This window comes from Nomia melanderi, chromosome 4, assembly GCF_051020985.1.
Source record: "Nomia melanderi isolate GNS246 chromosome 4, iyNomMela1, whole genome shotgun sequence".
NCBI lineage: Eukaryota > Metazoa > Arthropoda > Insecta > Hymenoptera > Halictidae > Nomia > Nomia melanderi.
The window spans coordinates 12925222-12943467 of NC_135002.1; the positions used below are offsets into that span (position 1 = coordinate 12925222).

General features: G+C 33.9%; 1 long non-coding RNA gene across 1 annotated transcript in view; it reads left to right on the plus strand.

Moving 5' to 3' along the window:
• Positions 1–11259, plus strand: part of LOC143174467 (uncharacterized) — a 12540-nt gene extending 1281 nt beyond the window's left edge. Inside the window, exons 2-3 of the long non-coding RNA XR_012998435.1 lie at positions 438–495; positions 575–11259. This is a non-coding gene — a long non-coding RNA (uncharacterized LOC143174467). The remainder of the gene's footprint in view (positions 1–437; positions 496–574) is intronic.
• The last annotated feature ends 6987 nt before the right edge of the window (positions 11260–18246 follow it).

Genomic DNA, 18246 nt, shown 5'->3' on the forward strand with positions numbered 1-18246 from the left:
TTCAAATATTTTCGTGTGCTAATTTTGTTGTACTATTTACTTTCCGCTAAAAAGTATCTATTTACAAAAACGAAATTTTATTTCTTTTTACGAAAACTTCATCATAGAAAATAGATGTGGTACACGTCACAAACTAGAAGTAACACTATGAATATTTTCATCGTAACTTAAACTATTATAATAATAACTGAAGAATAAATAATGAATCATTTGAAAATGTATAATCAAACATGTACGCGAGATACGTTTTAATATCATTTCTCACCATTACATCGAACAGAGCTCAATGAAATTTTTCTATATTTCTTCTGATCCACCAGGTTCATAAAAAGAAGAAATAACATCTTTCACGCCTGTTAACCGCAACCTACCGACCAACAAAGCATAAATCATTCATCGTGCTGCGGTAATAATTGATTCTTGTTGATCATTTTCAGAAAAAGTTAATTGACGCCGAACTTTGCCGACGGAATTACTTAACGACCATGTTGTTAGGTGCCTAAATAAATACTTTCAACTCGCGATCCGATTTAGTCACGATACGTAAAAAACGAAAATGTTTGATCTGTTGCAGGTGGCAGCCAATCGGTAGCCAGTTACGAGGATTTAAGCTCCAGTAGCTTCAGCTCAGCGAGCAGAGCCTCTCTAGACGCAAGGAGCTCACCGACGCCTTCTTATGGTGCTGAAAACATGATGGTCTTTCCTGGCGATAGTAGCGGCTCCATTTGAGAATACTTGAGGTGTGCAGCCCTGCTACCAAAATGGCTTCGCTGCCTCAGGTAAACCAAGACCGCCGAGCCTCTGCGCCGCTGTACGGAATTCCGACTCGACTATGCTCAACCAGCGAAGGACTCGCGGGGAATCCCTGTGCCATTTCCCGAGCCCCACTCCTAGGAAGAACAAGCGTGTCGCTGTTTTTGATCTTAGGCATTCGGAACTGTCGAAAGAACGCTGGCGCACCGAGGCATTTACTTCGAAAAGACGAAACTTTTCATGTAATCATTTACCTTCTTCGATTATCTTCTTCGATCAGTGAATCGAGTGATTAAGGTTCTTGAATAATTGTTACAGTGCCGGGTAATGATTCTAACGGTTGAAATTGAATTCTCGATAGCTTTGGGGAAAGCTAGTTAACTACTACCTCAATGGTTTGATGATTTTTAAAGGTGTTGTGGAAATCGGTATTTTGAACAACTTTTTTCTTCGATGAAAATGGGAGACTCTTTTGGTTCCTAAGATTTTTGTGTTTGGTTTTGTATTTTGTATTGAAAGTTTTCTATTTTAATCCGTTTGTATGTTTTAGAAACAATATATTGTTGCTAGCTTATAAAATCATTGCTCGTGTTTATGTTTCTGTTAGATCGTGATAGTTCGGAATCACGCTCAAATTGTTTGCTTTCAATTATTGATGTCGTGTTTTGGTATATATTGAATCGAGTTTTTTATACATAGCAGAGATTAACATTGATGAGGTCAGTTTTTCATAATTGCCAAACCTTCCAGCCTGAAGCCAACTACTTTTTTTATGAATATCTTGGAAACTAAAAGAGTCCGACATTTTTGTAGAAGGAAACAGTTGTTGAAAATATTGATTTCTATAAACATATTTAGAAACCATTAGAATCGGTGAGGGGGTAGTTAATCTACAAGTTCACCCCATCTTCGATTACTAAATTCGGTGATATAGCTTTTTGAACAATTGATAATATTACAACGTTGAATAAATTCGAGCGATTGAAATTGAATTTTCCATGAGAATTAAAGTGATTCTGTGATTTCTCACGCAAATTCACGTTTTTATATGTACCAGTTCGTAGAAAGAGGAATTCGTATCGAATCAACTTTGTTTAATTACTTTCTATAACATTTATATTCCACTTATTAAAAATTGAGATAAGAGTTCGAGTGAATATTCGTTAGACTGTAATCAAATAAAAAGTTTCTACAAGCTATAAGTAACCAAGCTTTATTTCATTTTAATAATGCTCTTACTGCAAGAGAATAGTTTCTACTTAATTTTTATTTTATGAAATAAGTGTGTAAGAGCGTGAATTTGTAGAACATCCGCAATTTATTATGTGTAATGTAAATCATTTTGTTTGACGCGATAAGGGAAAGTTTTGAAAATTTACTTAAGAATAATAAAATATTTTTAATTAGACTATGCGATCCTTAGGAAATTTACGTTTAAGAAAACTGAAGGTTTAATGGTAAAAAATTCTGTTTTAATTCTTATCGAAATGTTTTCTTTTCGATATTCAGTCTCTGTCAAAGAAAATTCAAGAACAGAAACCGATTGTTGTCAAACAATCGTTTGTCAGTTTCTTCGTTTCAGCGATAAATGCTTCGGCGTCGCGTCACGTTGCGACACTTGGGATCGTACAAAAGTCAGTGGCATTGAACTCTCTTTCTCTCTCTTTCTCTCTTCTCTCTCTCTTCTCTCTCCTCCTCCCCCCTTATCCCTTCACCCTTTTTCTGTTTCTCTTTCTATTCTGTCTCAAATGGTAAACGCCGTGCTAAAGTATCTACCTATTTACACGTGAGATGATAAGATTGCTGAATATTTTTCTTTCCTTCGGAAAAAGAAGAGGTTTTATATCGTAAGGCATAATTACGCATGATAACCGATCGTTTTTAATCGTAATCTTCGTATCTACGTAGTATTTTGGTAACTACCGTGATGAACGTGGGAGAAAAAAGAAAAGAGTGATCTATACTTCCATGGTAACGAAAAAGGGGGGAAAAAAAGAAGAAACAAGAAGACACGAGGAAACAATTGCATTTTATACTCTTTTAAGCGTAAGCCCGCGATTCGATTTGTTATATATTACGATACGCAAGACTTGCTGCTTATTACGAAGCTTGATACGTTCTTTGATCATTCGATCGATGCATTTCTTCGTTCACAATCTTTCGTAGTCTCTTTATATCTGCGAGGATTGAAGGCGATTTATACCGGCTTGTCGTGATTGTTATATTTTGATATTCGGTTTAGTGACACCGTACGAGTTGCAGTCATAACACATTTTAAATTCTTTTCTAATTTTCTTTTTGCAAACGAAGTTTACGAACGTTGAGTCTTGTGTAATGAGCAATACGTTTGCCAAGTTTAACGGATCGCCAACTTGGAAATGGAAATGGGCAGAATTGGTAGATGTACTCGGCGGAATAAAGATACTGATTTCTTTGAGTCTCTCTCGAATGCTCTGACAAGCAATACTTTTTCTATTCAAATATCATATGCATTTTTTTATGTTGAAAGTACCCACCATTTGCAAGGCTAAAAAGTTTAATTCATTATATTTATTTTGTTTTTTAATCATGTTGCTTGTCCGTTGGAGGTGCTTAGTTTGAGTGGTAATAGTGAGAAACAAAACTGAATCGATGGCAAAGCATTTCATACAAATTATTTTTCATTGTTGTACGAAGCAGGCAATAGTAAAAAAAATATAAGCAACATATTTTTGGTAACGATGGTGTAGTTGTGAGTACCTAATCATCTGTGTTTTCTTCTAAATCGTTGTTGATTTACTTATAATAATAGAAATTGAAAGACTTAGTTTTACACCATGCAATAAATGACGAATTTTTAAAGTTATGTAAGAGTATTAATATTTAGATTATAAATCCCTTGAATATAATATAGCATTAACATTAGATTTACAGATATGGATTGTATAATTTGTTGTATATTTTTTAAAAAAGGAAAATGTATCATTTTCTTTTAGTTGATAAGTTTCGTAAATCTAGTGTTAGTACGTATTGGCATGCCTTTCTTAAAGCTTGACAATATTCCAGTGAAAATAATACAGTTTTTGAATTTTTAATCAATTTTTTAAAATTCGACTGTGATGAAATTAATATCTTCCGCAACTACTGGTGTACGTTCAATAATTTCAGATAAATGAACAAAAGAAAAATTAGAAGTGTGAGCAATTTTTTAAATGTTTATTAATGTTCCAGAAGCATTTTTAGTTTGGCATTTTATAATATTCTGCAACGTTTGTGTATTTATTCCGCCGACAAGACGCTTGGTGGATAACATATGACGAACTCGTAAAATACTAGTAAAGCAACTAATAAATGGGTACAAATTGCTTACAAGTTTAGAATCACATATTTAACCAGGAGAAAGCATATCTTGTTCACTAGGCAATTATGGTTTCGAATAACGAATAAAAATTCAAGGATCCTCTGTTCGTCATTTTTTGAGCGAGTATCCGAATCTAAATTACAGAATAAAATATTGTTCTAACATGAACGACTAATTCATTTGTTTAATCAACGTTAACGATGTTGCAAATTGAATATTTATACGCTATATTGTAATAGCAATTATTTATTCGAATAATTTTGCCCATCACTAAGTTCAAAGTTTCGTACGCTTTCACCGCACACGATCATATTTATATGTTTTCCACTGACTGTCTCACTTGTACTTGACTTTTACACACGTATAACATATTTCAAGTCTTGCAAGTAAAAAGCTTTAACGAACAGACGATAAAATCGTCGTAGATAATTTGAAATATTAGTAAAACCTTAGTACATCCCCACAGTAAAGAAGTATACATTTTGAACAACTGTTTCCTTTGAAAAAAGAAGTCACTGACATTTAATTTTCGAGATAATTGCGAGAAACTTTTGCTACCACTACATTGAATTCTTTATACGTGAATGCGTCCATGAGACGAACACAAACATAGCCGCGCGGTCGTTACAAACGTTTTGACTCGATCGCGATAATTTCATACTTTCCCTCGTACATATAAAAATGAGTTTCACTTAAATAATAGATATCAGTATAGATGAGGCTAATTTTTTTTGGGTTAGGGTATCGAGGGAGGTGAGAGTACGGTCGCTTCATCACCTGAACTTTTATTTTACAATTGCCAACACTATTCCGATATGAATCCCTCGATTTTTTATAAATGCTGGAAGGATTCGAAATTTTAGGTATTTCTGCTAATTTAAAATTAAATATGTTTTATCGGAGTAAAAGTGTTAGTAACAGCTGTAAAATAGGTATAGTTATTAAAACAGTAAAACTGAAGTACAAGCTTTAATTTCTATAGAAAAGTAATAGATACATAAATATAATAATAATTATTATTAAACATAATACTAATAATAATTAAACATAATATTAAGAATAATAATAGTTAAACGTAACATTAATGACAATAGTAATGCGATACAATATCACATTAAAAAATCGCCGGCTTTAAATCAGAAGAATTTTGGCAATTGTAAAATAAAAGCATGGATGAAAGAGCGACAGTATATGCCACCAGTCCTCTCAAAAGAAAACTAGCCCTACCTATACCGATATCTGTAACTAAGTGCAACTCATTTCTATATGTACGAGGAAAGGTATGAAATTATCGCCATTGACTAGAACTGTTTTAACTTTCGTCAAGGAATGCATACATAATCTGAGACAATGTAAGCTCATTGATGTAAGCCGCAGCGGCCGCGCGGCTATGCTTGTGTTCGTCTCACGGACGCGCTCATGTATTAAGAATTCAGTGGAGTGGTAGCAAAAGTTTTTCACGATTATCTCGAAAATTAAATGTCAGCGACATTTTTTTCAAAGGAAAAGGTTGTTCAAGATGTGTACTTTCTTCAACGTGTAATGGTTTTATTAAAATCGGTTACTGCGGGAATGTACTAAGTTTTTATGTAAATGTTTAGGTTCACAGAATATACGATTTGCCAGCACTATATTGGCGAAATTTGATTAAAATGGCTGACAGAAATATCATCAAAAGACGTAGATAACTCTATTAATAATATTAATATTAACAATATGAACATTTATGTGTATATTACACTATATCAATTATTTACGAAACGTAATTTCGCATATTTGCATACTTTCGCAGATATTCTCTCAATTTTGTTAATGTACTTTTGATGATCACGAATGTACATTTACATTTTGATATCTTCGAATACAATTCGATATTTAGTTCATTTCAATTTTTTTTGAGCTCTTCAATTTCGAGTAATTTCGCGATGAATTATATTCCACACGTTTCTTTTTATTGAACTATGTTATACTTTTAACGCTATTCGATATCATATGTTCCGATTTCTAACTGAACGTTTTCTAATAATGGTATAGATTCTATACTATCTATACTATACTATAGATGATCCATCGAATGACTGCCTCTCGTATCGTTCGACGACCAATTTCCTGTATGGACGCTGAGAAAGGAAGACGTTTTATAAAAAGAAAATAACGAAATAAAGTAGAACGTTGTCATATATTTGTCCGAGGACGAAAAATCTGTTTAAACGAGTGTTGGAGTCGCTTTCCGAGAGAATGGGGTGGCCTGTGGCGTCACTAGAACGTAATACAGTGTTCCCTCCGTAACGTCACGCTTGACCTCCTTAACGTCTCGTTTCTATCCTCATTTCGTAACGTCTGCGTTGAGGACAAAAACAAAATAATCTCTACTCTCGAATCTTAAGCGTTTTGAGTACCTTACGCGACGTTACGGGAGGAACGTTGCACAACTAGCTGAAGACTGGATTTAATTTCCACAGTAGACGAAAATCTCAGATGTGCTCGCGATTTGCGTCTTCCGGACTCGAAGCAACAAAGTAGGACGAAATAATACGAGTTTAGCACGCGCTTTTCGAGTATTGATACCGCTTGAAGACACTGCTTTCGATGGATTTTTCTTGCGCTATTCATTTCGTTTGATGTATTAGTTATCTGAGAGGATCAGACACGAGTTTCGTGGAGATTTTGAATGACGAAGATTTCGAGTGAATGGAAACGCGGGAATCAGTACTCGAAGGGCTCGATCGATGAAAGAACTTTTTTATTCGAATGTACTGTAGCTGCGTAGACATTATTACCTGAGAATCGTGGAAGAATTGTGGTGCTGAATGTTGGGAGGAATCTGAGCTTTCTTGTGTTACGATGAACACCAAGTTATCCGGTTCGATTGGCCAGGAAATCGTGAATCGTTCGATGCTTTACTCGAGAACTAGGTATATATAATATTGAGAAACTCTTAACATTTAGAAAAGTTTAAGTCGAAAGTTTTGCATACCTCCAATTACAAGACCAACAATAAAAAAGAGTGACTGGAATATTTTATATTTATATCTTTTTCTGCTGGAAACTATTTAACGATATAATAACGCATCTTAGTTTAATAAAGGAAGTAATGATGAATACGAATGATTTTGAAAGAAACTTTGGAAGAAATTATAAACGGGTTAATATTGATTAAAAAGTAAAAATGGTTCACCGTGATCGAATAACCAGGTGTCAATTGTAACTCAAAGCCAGTGGAGTCTGTGGAGAATAATAAAACGAGCTGGAGGTTCGACAAACTATAAATGAGAAACACGTCGATTATAGAGAGACGTTTGTAGAGATTTTAAATTTGCATCCTCCCTTTTACCACGGTTTCGATGAACTTTACGTATGTGTGTAGTCCGGGTGGCCGGGCGTCGAGCGACAAGAAATGCTTTTTGAAGGATCTCCACGCGGCAACAAGATCAGAGAAACGGTAAAGCGGTGTATGCATATATTTTTCTACCTTTTACTTTCTAACATCACCGTTAAGGATTCATTTTTATAGGGATTAAAAACGAAGAAAAGACAAAAAAAGAGAAAGGAAATGCGAGTTCGCAGGCTCCGATGCGCGATGCACACTTTAGCAGAATCACACTGTCATGATCATTCTTCTGGTGATTACTTTATTGTATTGTGGAACGTGTAATTAATCGGGTCACGCATAAACGTCGAGCAACAATAAAATTCAAGGTTCACGTAGAATCGTAGGATTTGTAGAAAGCTTGGGAATGTTACAACGTTTTCGAAATGAGTTTCATTTCGAGGAGTTTTCGTGGCTGATCATGCGGACATCGAACCCTTGCACTTGTAATTTTTTTCGAGCAACCCTTCATCTGTGGAAATACATTTTAAAAAACGATTTTATGGTATTTTTAAACGATTGAGTTACTTTCAATTAGAAATTCAAGGTATGTGATTAATACACGTCGAATAATAATTGCTTTTAATTTTAATTATTATAAATAAATAATATTGTAATTTTAATCGTTATGAATACTATTATTTTTATATTATTATTGTAAATAGGTGATGTTTCAAAATTGTGAGTATAACATTTAAATGTTCGCGTGAAGCATTATGGGATCGGAAGAATGAAGAAAGAATGTGATCAGAAGAATCTCAGTTATTTTTCATTTGACTGTACGGAAAATTATATTTGTAGTTATTATAGTTATATCATAAAATTCATCATTGTCCGCGTTGCGTAATGAATAAAGGATTTTTTTTATAATTACAAGTACAAAGGGTAAATTGTCAAGATGGTGATCACTCTTTGACTGTAATACAAATTTACGTTTTATGATATAATTACATGGGGTACTGGATTTATCAATGACGACTCTATGTCTGTATATGAGCGACTGATTGCGTTGCAGCTAGAAAATAACGTGAACGGAGTGAATACGTTTTGGTTTCAATTCTTTTTCATTATATTTAACCTTAATAATAAGAAGTGCCAAGAATTGTTATATTTTCATTTTTACATAAAGACAAAGAAAACTTTATAAAATGTTCTTACTCGAAAATTGAAATTCATGAGCACAATTATGGGAGATAATTTTCTAAGGAGAGAATGAGAGAATTATAGTTTCACTGCAACTGTAACAAGTTCTATCATTTTACATATTACTTTATGCTTTTTAATTTTTAATTAATTTATCTAAGAATATTTCCTCTTTAAATAAAATAATAAAGTTGTTAATACTTCTGAATAAGAAACTAATTATTGAATATATGTACTTCCTTAAATATTTTCATTTTCATTTTTATTTTATTTCAAAGATTTCGATACGAAGATATACTTTCCAATTGTATCATGATGGTATAAAAAGATTTAATTCAAAATTTATACGTTGATATGAAAAGTTATTTTCAATTCAATGTTTTTACTATAATAAAGGTTGCTTTTTGCAGTGTTAACATAAAATGCTCGCGTTTTTTAGAATACTATACCGCGTATGAACTACAGGACAACGACGAGAATCAAAATTTTAAATATTATTTTGATGGAACGAAGGTCGATTTTTCAATTCTGATTAAAAATTAGAATGGTCAATAAAAGTGACGAGAATCAAGAAAATGGTAACTGCATTTGCAAACAATACTATTTCCGCTTGAACAGGGTGAGTCACAGACGCATGATACCTAAGTATCAAAAGTTCGAATCGATACTTTATTTGCGTATAAACGTACAAAACAATGCACAAACGACAAAGTTTTTCTAAGATCATTTTTCTGGATTGCTAAGATCGTGGATATTTTTTTCCCCTCTTACGTAACATTAGTTTTACTTTTCGTGCGAAAAATAAATACACGAATCTGATCGTGTAGTATGATATGAGTGTGAAGTGACCTTAACATAGAAATTTTAAGCTGAGGAAAAACAATTACGATATCGATGCATTTTATTTGTATTGAATTAAATGCTAAAAATGATGCGTTTGAATTGTGACGATGATTAAAACGTCTAGTAACAGATTTCATTTCACTTCTTAGTTCTTTCGTGAGAGAATCTGAATAATAATACTTATCAGGAATAATTACTAACACTATGAATAGAAATAAAAATAAATAATTATAGTTTGCTATGCATTCCCTCAAAATTGTAATTTGTTACTGGATGTTTGACGAATTACTAGAAATTATGTTAATCAAATTCATCGCACGAAATAAGAAAATTTTCCTGTTCTGTTTCTCGTGGCTGACCCTGCATAGTTAAGTTTCCAGTTTATGTAATTGGAAATGTTCGCTGGAAGACAGTACACGCAATTTTTTGTACTATGAACGTTTATTAGCACCATTTGTATCTGTAATTCATCGTTTATTATTTCTTCCAGACCTGAATTCCCCTTCAAGATGAAATGTTCGATCTTCTTCGACGATTTTTCGGATCAATCATTCATATTTTTAATATGTTTCATAATAAATATCTGGCACTACTAATCACATCGCATTACATTTACTTCTATATAAATTTTGGACAGTGAATCATTCATATAGTAAATTATTCGAATAATGAGAGTTTAAACATCATCAAAGATGTTCTATTAAAAAAATAATGGTCATGCCACCTTTTTCTACTGTAAGTTAAACAATCAATGAAAACGATCGAAATATCATTTGGCAATGTTTTTCTTGAATCTCTAAATGATTAATTAATTACACAATGAGAAGTAGAACTTTATTGCGGGCCTACACCATTCTAAATCGATAATCTTTGAAAATCTTTGTTTTAAAATAATGTTCTGGATCGTGTTGAAGCACGAATGTCAGGTCTGGAAGGATTCATTTGTCAAATTGATTCATTTCACAAGAAGAAAGTCAGAAAAATTTCACGAATTTTTGCAAATAAAATACAAATTAAGTGTTTCAATGTTAAAATTCGTGAACATTCCAAAAGTAGAGTAAATGAATTTGACAAATGGACGGTTCATGTTTTGTAATACTGAAGTGCGAAAGACACAATCACGCTCGATGTTTGTAGAGGTCAGGCTTGAAGATTGCAAACCGAAATCGCACGCTACAATACCGAAAAGAAGCGATGGAGGAACAAAGTTCGAGTGAAAGCTTCGACGTTTTGTTTCGAGACGAACGGTAGCAGCTTAATTAAACGCGAGACTGTTTGTACCGGAATTATTTATCATTTACAAGCATACTATTCTAATTGTAAGCGTCTTTACTTACGATCGTATTTAACTCTGAATCACTAAACTTTCTTTCAATAATATTTTTTAATTAATATCACATCGAAATTCCACAGGAAATATAAACATTTCGACTTCTTTTCCAAATTAATGACCCAAGAACTCACAAATAAATTGGACTACATAAGAATATTACAAATTAAATCGTGTGAATAACAGATGTGATTTTTATTTTGACGAAAGATTAGTGATCTACGGTTAAATAAATTTATATTCTCTTTGAAATCTTGGGAGCACCAAATTTGTGACTGCTTCATTCAGTGAACTGATTGTACCGCACGCGAGCAACAAAAGATACAAGACAATTGTTTTATAAGATTTCATGGATGAACAGGGTGACCGTATGCTTGTTCGTTTCCTGTTATTTTTTGGTTTTTCGTATGAGTGCTCGTTCAATTTCAGATGCGAACTTTATTTTAGATACAGATTAAAGTATTTACTATATAATGTCAACGATGTTCCTTTCTTTCAAACTCGCGTCTGGGATTTAGCCGTGTAATTGGTTAATTAACGCGAGCTGAGAACAGTTTTGCAGAGAATGTGTGGATAAACGCAAAAAGCTGACGGCAGCGATAGTGATTCGCGTCGAGTTAAATACGTAAAATGTTTTCAATTTTGTCAACGTCAATAATTAACTTTTATATGTATACCTATTTATATGCACGTTAATAATTACTTTTTAATACATTAACATCGAGTATATTTTCGTTAGATATGAGAAACGTGAAGGGTGTAGTATTTACGTAATGAAATAGTATAGTTTTAGTTTTGATTTGGGAAAAAATCACAGCTTTAGAATATTTAAGAATAGTTTGCTCCGCTGTGCGTTAATATAAATGTTCTACAGATTTATTCATACAATTCAAGAAGTCAATTTACAGTCAGTAACAATTATATTATTTTTATTTGTATTTTTTTAGCACTTTCAAATATTGTTCTATTTGGTTCTGAATATTGCCATTCAAATAGCAACAATGTTTTATTTTCTTCTTTCCAGCACATCGTAAATTAGTCAAACTTTTATTCAAAGTAATTAGTAAATAACGGAGTAGATATAATTTTTATTTATTTATATTTTTCTTTACACATTAAATATGGAATTAAATGTCGTGCAAAGTTCATTTAAATAAAATTATTCAATTACTAGTTACAACTACTTGCTTTATAATTTTCTCATTGGACGAATACTTTTTTTCTTTTAAAGACCCTCCTAATCTTGAAAAATGAATGATTTTAGCTTTTTTATTTTACATGACACAAAAAGGGTAATATATTGTGGTATAATAATATATGTGTTAGTCTCAAATATTGTAAAAATTGTTTTACATATCGCATTAACGAATTCTTTCCTAGGAGAAAGATAATTACACATACATGGATTAAAAATTGATTTCGCAGACATGAACAGGTTGGGTTGTAGTTGCTAAAAAAAATGTCAAATGTTTGACGCAACGAAATAATTAATTCAAGTAGCCGAGTATGCCATTTTCCGGGGGATGAACGGAGGGTGCATTCTCCTCATGCCTGGATTTCTGGGACGAGGACGTTATCGATCGCGAAATCTGGAGGTAACGAAGGGATCTCGCGCGTCATCGGTAAGTACAGACTGTCCATTCGATCTTGCATCGATTCATGTTTTCCAAAATCTTCTTATTTCTCTTTTCTTATCGTTTGATATTCGAAGTGTGTTACGCCGTTATTAAATCATTACAAAAATCTTCATACAATTACAATAAATTCAAAGTGATACGCCTTATTATTCAAATAAAATTTGCATTACCATCAACTCCTTTAATTATACACAAACGCATCAAGATTTTTCAAACTACAGTAACCAATACGAAACTACAAATAAAAAAATGCATACAAAGGTGTTACATAAACGAAATCTAAAAGCACACCGAGAATCATCAACGAAAGTACAATTCGAATTAGTACCGACACTCGTTCAATCTGGAAACTAATCAGTTTTAAAGAGTACTATCTATCTATATGTTACAGTGATCGAAAACGTAGATTAACCACTTTTCCTATGATTTCTTTTGCAATTATGCTTGATAAAAGTACTTGGTCGTTAACAATTTGTTAGAACAAGAAAATAATCCGACACTTAATCTACGTGTGCGTTTACTCGAAAGGTTAAAGATTGATAATAGGAAAGTGATATTTAATTCATATTCAAAATGAATAAATGACCTTTAAATTTGTCGAATTCGGTTTAAAATTCTCATTACGAATTAAACACGATATTACAGGACAAGGGGTTAAGTTCTGTACCTTACCTTGCAATTATATCAACCCAATCCTCCATCGAGTCCACCGCGTACAATATACACGGAGCAATACCAGTAGGAGGGACAGCAAAAAACAGGAGAAAAGGGGGTTGGAAATCCTAGGATCGAATGACAGAGGATCTCGCGAGCCTTGTTTCCCAGTTTCGACGGGTCGAAATCCATCCGGGCGGGTGGCACCTACGTCGGCAGTTGCACGACAATTGGCAATCGGTCGAAAATAATAGGCACGCGGCCTATGTGGGAAGGGACGGCTTTTGGCTCGGCCGGGCTGCAACGGGGGATGAAAACGGCGTGAGGTCAGAAGAAAGAAGAACGGGCGTGCTTATCGTGCATCGTCTCCAGCTACCTCGAAACGCTTCTCCACGGCAAGCTGAAGCCGAAGCCGTGTCCCTCCACGCCGGGCCGTACTTCTCGACGTGCCTCGGCCAAGAGTATCTCAGCTGACGTTCGCAAAACACACCACCGCGACGTGTGTCATCGTGCATACCCAGCTAGCCAGCTAGCTTAGCTTCATCCACAGGATCTAGACGTTTTTCCTAATTTCGTTTGGCTATGACCCCCCCCCCCCCCCCCCACTCATCAACGTAGCGCAAGGGGGTAGGTTTTCTTGTGGTAACATTTTGAGGACGTGTGCTACCATAATGACGACTTTTAGCTTTGGTATCTGAATCGAAAGCTAGAAATGAATAATGTAATTATGCAAATAATGAGGGACATGTGATTTTCTTCTTTTTTAGTGTTAATTCGTTTCATTGGTTTTTAGTGATTTCGTAAGAGAGCTCGAAGTTTGCTGGTTCCTAGTTAAAGATTAGTGATCTTCTGTAGAACGATTGATATTATTGAGTATTTCTTTGGTGCCATATTTTCGGGACACCGTGAGTGTTATATACTGACATGTTAGGTATGATTGTTTACGGTTTTAATCTTTGACACGTGTTATTACGTTAGAAAAAGCGTGTAGAAATTTCAAAGGGAGTATCTAACAATTAAGATAGAACTTCCTGATATTTCTTTTGAATCTGTTAGTTGTCTCTTCATGATTAAGAATTAAAATGTTATAAATAATTATTAAAATTCTCTATACTTTTGCTTGGACATATTTTTCCCTGCAGTGCCGTTAATATTTCCCTAATACTTTTGTTAATTATTAATGGAAGGGTGTTCACTCCAAAAGCAGCTAACAAAATCTTACGTTATGTGCCTACGTGTAACACGTTTCTAATTATAACGTGACTTGTAATTGGAATAGGGTGGTATCTACCATCTACTCGAAGTAAAAATGTGTTTTGTCTTATAAATAGACATCTGGTACTTAAAGGGTGAAGCATCGTGTTGCTAGCTCGATGTATTGATCTCTTATGCAATTCATTCTGCTTTGACGTTCGTGCCAATTCTTTCTTTTAATTATGTGCCTCTTGAATACTGACAGCGATGTAATTAATAGATGAAGTACTTTTGCGGCTTCTTAGTCGACGGTTAATATCGTGGCCGGATTAATTCCAGCCGGCTTGTCCCCCTCTGTATGTTCCGTAAATATGTTCTTGCCGAAACTTGCCCGTTCATTAATTTCGATGACGTTTCAACCGAGAAATTGCATATATACAAGTTAAACGTGAGAATTGTTAATTCCTTGTTATATGTTAACTTTAATAGAACCTGTACACTTTGTGTTGAACTTTGTATTTTTTATTTCTAAGCTTACCATTTTAAATTGACATGTTTACTTTTAGTCCTCTGCATTTGACCAACAGTATTTCTTAATGATTAAACTAAATAAATATATTTTAAACATCGTGAAGTGCCTGTAATATAGTTAATTCCAAAATAAATTAATTCAAACGTCTAAACTAATCATAAATTTGATTTAGTTGTATTGATTCTATTAATAAAGAAATTTCAGTGAATTAAGCCTATAAGGAGAAAGATTGTCAGCGTTTCTTGATTATTTTTTTACATGAACGTCCCGAAATTTCGAAATAATATTTTTTTCAAAATAAAGGGGTCTCCGATGTTTAACATTAAATCGAGATTCCCGATCGTCGAGTGACGTCATAGAATCTTTGACGTAAATGCTTCGTTGCTGGCGATCGAAGAGAAGCTGACAACACTTCGGCCACTTGAGACGAGTTCGATTTTTTAAACGTTCCCCCCGCGCCCTTCCCTGTACCGTGTCAAATATAGATCTTTAAATTCGATAATACGATGATCTTACCCCGATAATCTCTTTTTGTTACCGGGGAACCTTAACCTAGTACTAAAAAAAAAACACTGACAATACACAGCAGAATGTTCTTGCTGAAAATCAGGATTAAAGAAACTGCTGTTTTCAATACTTGCTTATCGAACAAAGGAAAGTAAACAAAATACCGTCAGGATTATAACACCAATCCTGATCTTTAACGTACAATATGAATCTTTAGTGCACAATATAATTTACCTACAAAAGTAAGTGTTGTGTTACTGTTTAAAAGAATAACTGGTGAATAGCACTTTCAAAAACAAAGAAAATTAATATCCGTAGAAAGACAAAGAAATAAGGAAAAAGGGAAATAAAATAGAAATATATAGTTATTCGTTCATAATGCTACGTGAGATTTTATGCCGTTCAATGGTAACAACTGAGTTCCTTTTTAAAGCTGAGTCCAAAGGACATTCGAGTCTTCAGCATGGAACGACTGATTGCCGCGATAAAAGTGTTCAACTTGGGAGTTGTCAGTGGAAATCGACAATGAGTCGACCCCGACCGAACAGAAAACTGAATAATATCGAAAGAAGCCGCGGATGGGCGGAACACTATTCACTTCTGAAAATACTGCAGACATCATCCTCGTGTCGGGGGCTCGTGGTAACGAACCATCGAGAGCAGCTTCTTTTTACCTCGACAATCAGGTCATTGGGCCTGTAACACCACTGGGAATAGCAGAATGCTGTGAACCACTCGAACCGCTCCTTCAGCAATCCATTTCTGGGCTCTTTCCTTTCTACCGGCAGCCAGCCGCAGTATCGACGTCAGTACTACGAAAAATGACGTCATCAGATGTATGGAAATGTATCAGGTCATCCGATAAATGATTTCAGTTTTACCTTTCGTCTGTTGTGGGTAATTGTCTCGAATCACGGCTCTACCGTCAAATGGACTGTTTCCTAGCTAGTCTTATCAGTTTTCTAAGAGCATAACGTTTGGGGATGTTTCTGGAAATAGGGTCTGTAAGTTAAATGACAAATCGTGTAAAGCGAGTCAGAAAACTGAACTTGAGTTTACGAAGGAAGGAGATTGTTGGCGAGGTTATTGAAGAAATGGCTACTTCTATTTGGACTATCAATAGTCATCATAAAACAGATCAGTTCTCTCATCCTAAGTTTTAATGATTTACACAAAGACTCTATATAGAGAATGTTATTTTGTTAATTTGATTAGAGTTTCAAAAAGCTGTTCATGTGACGCTATGACAACAGAATATTTAATATTATATGTCTAAATTATCATTCTGGAATGAAAAGTAATTCCAAGATCAGTGTTTCAAGTTCCTCGTTAAGTATTTAATAAAAAAAAAATGGGAATTACATTAAGTAGAATTGATAAAAGCTTCCATATGTCACTGATGTCTTCTTCTAGCCGATACGAAACTCTTTTCTGTACAATATCGAGTAAGTTTCAATGAAATATTACTTTAAAATTAATACGCTGACTGAAAATGTAAATGTTTCCACAATTATAATTTCGATGGTTTTTCCTCCGATGGAATCCTCGCGTAAATAACGTTTGCGTCACTGTGTTGCCATACCGTATCAAGCACTCGACAATTAGAAGGGCATTGTGGAAACGTGCTTTTCAAAGAGACTGGTCGATACTACGACTTAGAATCAGTGAAGGAAAAAGGAATTCGTTCTTATCATTCTCAAGGTAATGCCACGAGGTCAAGGTAAAGGTAAATACATTCACCCTGAGAGCGCATTACTCGATTAGCTTGGCGCATCTTAGCCGAGGCGCATTCAAAATGTTTTTCAAGGATTCCTAAAAAAAGAGTGATAAAAATTATTAGAACATTACAATATGTAGACTAGCTTTGAATTAGTGGCATTATTTCTTTTAAAACTTTGCAATGCTGATTAAAATGGAATAAAAAATTCAGGACGATCAATAAAGAGAACGATTAAAACAATCTGTAACAAGTCTCAAACTAATAAAAGAATGAGCATTAAAATTTCTAATGAAATGTATTCGTGAAATTGTACATATATTTTATATAATTTATTCCGTACACCATAAGATGTATGTGACTTTTCTAGTGCATTCATTTTATCACACAAGTATCAAATATATTTTTTAATTATTTTTTACTGTGTTTACACGTTGATGGATTAACAAACTCGAAATGCGCCAATCAGTGTAGAAAGACTCAGTTTTTAGCGTATCGTTTCTGGGATAAAAACTTTGTTTTAGTGAATTTCGAAAATAAAAATTGCGCTGCTCCCTTTTTAGACAGAAGAGCACGGACTGTAGAAGTTGGCTGAATATCAAATCTACATAGCAACCTCCGACGAAATTTTCACAAACGTGCTACACTCCGGGGTTCTACGTAAAATATCAAGATTTTCGAGTGTGATAATGTTATTAATCGCGACGGTACTAATGAGAGTGGTGCGCGGTTTTTTTCTCACGTGTCACGTGATAAAGAAGTTTCATTTCAGTTATCCTCGACCGCTTCTGTATTAATGATATTTATCCATGTCATCCCTTTAATGAAAAGAGTTATTAAGCATAATGATAACTATCTAATTAAAATGCAGAAAACAAAAATACAATCAATGAAAGGCGTACTTTTCGAAACAAATCTCGTGTACTCTGTTTCACCTTACATACATCGCCAGAATTGAAATTTTCATTTACGAACTATACGTTGCAATTAATTGCTATTGAAATAATTATAATTTCAAGAAAATAATAGAGATTTTCAAAACAGAATGGCTGTATAGTAAAAAAACATTTTTATTAAATTTTATTTAAAAATATTGTACAAATTCTTCTACATAGGATGAGAATTTTATGTAATGTGCATCAATTCAATAGTTTATCTAATCGCCGGGACTAAACGCTGCGTTCGACCATTTCTAGATAGCTCTAATTACCATAATACGGTAGAAA